Here is a 4,996-nt window from a genome sequence, read left to right on the forward strand (position 1 = left end):
GTTATCAACAATCATAACAGTTTCATATATTCCATTACATGGTATAGCTTCAAAGTAAAAGACACCATTTAGATAAGCTAAAATAAAACCATTCTCATTGTTAAAAGAAAATCTAAATCCTTGTCTATATAAACCATGAAATGAAATGATGTTTCTTGCCATTTCTGGCGAATAGCAACAATTGTTCAAATCTAAAACCAAATTATTCCTAAGCACTAGAGAATACACTCCAATCTTGGTCACAGGCGACGATCTTCTGTTCCCCATGATTAGATTGATCCTTCCTTGCTCCACATCCCTACTTCTTCTTAGTCCCTGCACAAATGCGGTAACCACAACCGGTATCAAGAACCCAAGAAATAGCATGATTAGAATCGTTAGATTTAATTGTATATATACCTGCGAAAGATGGCTTGATCTTTCCTTCTTTGATTGCTTGCAGGTAATCTGGGCAGCTTCTCTTCCAATGTCCTATCTTGTGGCAGTGGTGGCACTCTGCCTCCTTCGGGTTAGGACAGGGCTTAGCGGGATCAACTTTGGTCCCACTAGAAGAGGCACCAGCTCGGGCTTTGACCTTGCGATATTTCTTCGATGAAGCTTTCCTCTTCTTTCCCTTTCCTTGACCAATAGCCAAGACAGGAGCAGTAGTCGGATTGGGAGTAGGTGAAACAGACTTGTCCTTGAAGTTGCTCTCAGCGACCCTCAAGAGACCCTGGAATTTGCTTAGGGTGACCTCTTCTTTGTTCATGTGGTAGGTCATCCTAAATTGGTTGTACATCGGAGGCAAAGAGTGAAGCACCATTTCGATCGCCAAGTCTTAACCGAAGTCAACATTTAACTTGCGAAGGCGGTCGACATACCATTGCATCTTTTGCAGGTGCACGGTAAGAGATTCTCCATGACCCATCTTAGCGGAAATCATGTTGGTGAAAATCTCATAACGCTCTTGTCTCGTGTTTTGGTGGTATCTCTCCAATAAGTCTTGGTGCATCTCGTACGGGTACATGTCATCGTAGGACTTTTGGAATTCGGAGTTCATGGTGGCAATCATGATGCAATGTACCTTTGTTGCATCTCGCTCATGAGTCTCAAAAGCGGTGATTTCGGCCGGAGTAGCGATTTCGGGGTTGATTTTCTCGAGCTTCTCATCGAGGACATACTCCTTATCCTCATAGCGAGCAATGGTGCGAATGTATCTTATCCATTCGCTAAAGTTCGTTCCATCGAAGGTGACCTTTTGGCAAAGGCTCATCAACGTGAAAGAACTAGCAGTAGCGTTGTTAACGTTCGACATCTACAAAAGAAAAGGACAAAGATAGATTAGAATAAGAATCCCTAATTATCACCCAATAAGAAAAATTAGGGCTAGGATCCAACAATAACATTTACATACTAGAAATGGGATGCCGTAATCTAACATGCAAATAAATTGAAGGTAAGTGAATGACGATTCACTAATTCTCCATCATAAAACTTAACTGTTAGTCCTAAGTGTTTTGAGAATTCCTAGGTTCGGATGAGATTCATTGAAACTATTCAATGGAATGTTTAAATCTCGATATGCCCCTCTCGTTTGTGACTGGGATACCGAGGATCACAAAGCGGGTGTGAATTACCATGCAAATTCACATGGTGCCTTCATTGTAACGATCACCTATTCGATGTGCCGGTAAACCACACACGCTCCATCGAACTATGATAAACAATGAATCACCCTTTGCCACCTTTGCTTAGAACCAATTAGTGTACCGGTAAACCACACACGCTCCACTAACTTCTTAGCAAGGGTGCAAAGTGTAATTTCATGGGATTGCATCAATTCACTTTTCCTAAAGTAACTAAGATTGGGAATTATAAAAAAATGTGTAGTTACTTTGTATTTCTTATTATACTTTTAATGAGAGGATGAGGTTGCCCTATCCTACCCGTTCGGCTAACGACCCTCCACCAATCAAGCAAGCAGTGGGTGTGAGTGTACACCCATTAAGCGCCATTTTATAGGCCGCAACCTTATACCCACCTTATAGATCGGCTTCGTGAATGAGGCCTACTAACGGTAAGACTAGCATTTAGTTATACATATATATTATTCTAGTAATATCATATTAGTATAGGGTTGTATTTTAAACCTTTTAAAATCTAGGGTTTGAAATTTAAGTTGTCTAAATTAAAACTTTTAATCACAAATATAAATTTCAAAACTTGAGGGCAAGTTTTAAGCATTTAAAACATGGAGGATCAAATAACAAATAATTCCAATTAACAATTAATATCCTAATTATCTATATTTGATTTTATTCAAGATTTCTTTGAAAGATAATTACCAAAATAATTAAAATAATTAATTAATTATCATATAAGGAAATTAAATATTTTATTAGATGATAAATACCTTTAACTAGATCAAGATAATAGTCATATATATCAAAAAATCGGATTTAGATTGATCTATTATGATTAAGGTAAGTTTCCATAAGATAATTATGAAAAAATCCCGAATTTGGCCATTCCTGACGCCTGGACTCGCCGATTGCACAAAGGGACTCGCCGAGTCAGGCCTACTCGCCGAGTCCACTTTGGAACTCGCCGAGTCCATGACTCAGAAACCAAAAATTCGAATTTTGCAGGTTTGTTTCAGTTAATCAAGCATCAATTTAAAGAAAACCAAGCTAGGCTCTGATACCACTGATGGGTTTTAGCCATAAGAACTTTCCTATGTGCGCATGCAAAACCCTAATGCTTGGATCTAGGCTTTCTAATAAACATTCTTTGAATCCAAGACTTCTAATGACTAATTAGGTTAAATAACAACATTGAAACAGATCTAGAACCATACCTTTTAGTTCCTTGTTGATCTTGTGGTCTTGGAGCTTCTAGAGTCACAAATGTCACTACTCTAATGGCTTACACACACCAATAGCAAGGAAGATGATTTGGGAGAGAGGAGATGGGAGGAAATCGGCCAGGGTTCTCTTACTCTAGGAGAGGTGCCGATTTCCTTATGCCATGGGGTCTATTTATACTTGTAGACTCCTTAAGGGTTACAACCTAAACCCTAATTGGATAATCTTCTCTTAAAGCTATCCAAATCATTTCCATAGATAAGCCTTGGACGAATTAGCTATCCTTTAGCTTCTAGAATTTGTCCCATCTCTATCTATAAGGATTTACAGTCTAAAGCTTAACTATCAAACAATTGACAGTTTATACCCTTTTATTTAATTAATCTTTTTAAGTCACCAAATTAATTCTAATTAATTCTATGACTTATATTAATCAAATAACAATATATTATTCTTTATATTATTCTCATAATATATTAATAATATTTACTCTCTCTTAATAAATCATCCTATCAAGTTGCTATGGTGAAGGCAACCCAAAAGGACCATGCACAACCGGGTCAAATACTTGCCTAATATAGTTGCAGCCTTAGACACTATTCCAACAGATGGGTGAATCAATGAAGAAGACGACATGAGTGAGTGAGAGAGAGAGAGAGAGAGAGAGAGAGAGAGAGAGAGACGCAAATGAGATATTTAATCTGGGGAATTAAAAGAGATATTTGATACCTAGAATGTCCCTGATTCGTTTTAAAAACATACCCCCCGTCTTATTTTGTTTATGTATTTACAAAAATGCCACAATGCATCTTGGTCATCCTTTTTTTTTTGATCCAACGCTCCACTTTTAGTTCTTAAGTTCTCGGGAAACTATGAGTTCTTAAATGATCCCTCCTCTCTCTCTCTCTATCTCTCTCTCTCTCTCTCTCTCTCTCTATATATATATATATATATATATATATATATATATATATATATATATATATATATATATATATATATATGGGAGATGACACAATAGCCCTACAATGTTTTTGAAATTGAAGGATTCAGTCCCTAAAGTTATTTTCTGGCTTATAAGGGTATAATAAAGTTGGTTACGACCTGCTATTTTTGCCCCATTTAGCCTGCAATGGCTGGTACACCATGCGACAATGACCATTTATACCAAAATACTCACATTATGCCCCTATAAAGCCAAAAAAAATAAGTTCGGGGTTCATTTAAACCAAAAATCACGAAATCGACTTCTTGTTCATCAATTGATCGATTGTTTTAGTTGCTTTGAGGTATGAAGTATCTTCACTCTGCTAAAGTCGTACATCGTGATCTAAAACCTGAAAATCTACTCGTGAATGAAAATTCCTTACTTTAAGTATGTAGTTTTGGGTTGGAGAGAACGAGGCAAGGTAATGAATAGTTCATGACGAAATATGTTGTCACACGGTGGTACAGAGCGTCAAAGATTCTCATTTGTTGCAACTACTATGAGACTTCTATTGATGTGTGGTTAGTCGGTTGCATCTTCACTGAAATTCTCAGTCGGAAAACACTTTTTTCATGGACAACATGCATGAATTAACTGATAGTGATAATAAACATCTTCGGGAGTCAAAACGAATATGATATGCGATTCATTGATATCGAAAAAGCTCGAAGATTTATAAAAAATTTCCTTTCATAAGAGGGATTTTTTTTCTTCTTTATACCCGATAGTAGATCCTATGGCTCTAGAATTGCTGAAGCGGAAGCTTGTGTTTGATTCGACGAAGAGGATAACGGTGATGCAGACTCTGTAACATCCATATATGACGCTTTTGTTTAACCCGATGAATAACCTGGATGCCCATCATAGAAATTGGAACTGGGAGGAAGCAATGTTTGCCTGTGAGTTGGTTCTCCCATCGAGCATAAGTGTCGATTGAAGTCGATTTCTTGATTTTTGGTTTAAATGATCCCCAAACACTAGTACAAAACTGGTCTTTGGCCACACAAAAAATATATCACTATAGACATTTTATGACATTTCTTTTTCATTAATGTGTAACGAAAGGTCGCATCATTAAAGGTAATTTTTAGTGACGTTTAATTATGGTGACTATAACCCATAAAAACCGTTCTATAAGTAAAAACTGCCACCATTGGGTACCAAT

The 4,996-nt window shown here is 37.1% G+C and overlaps 1 pseudogene; it reads left to right on the forward strand.

Annotated features, from left to right (window-relative positions):
• Nucleotides 1–3,975: 3,975 nt before the first annotated feature.
• Nucleotides 3,976–4,768, forward strand: LOC145098994 (mitogen-activated protein kinase 7 pseudogene; annotated as a pseudogene).
• Nucleotides 4,769–4,996: the final 228 nt, after the last annotated feature.

Source organism: Lactuca serriola, chromosome 4 (genome assembly GCF_051521515.1).
Source record: "Lactuca serriola cultivar US96UC23 chromosome 4, Lser_US96UC23_V15, whole genome shotgun sequence".
Lineage (NCBI taxonomy): Eukaryota > Viridiplantae > Streptophyta > Magnoliopsida > Asterales > Asteraceae > Lactuca > Lactuca serriola.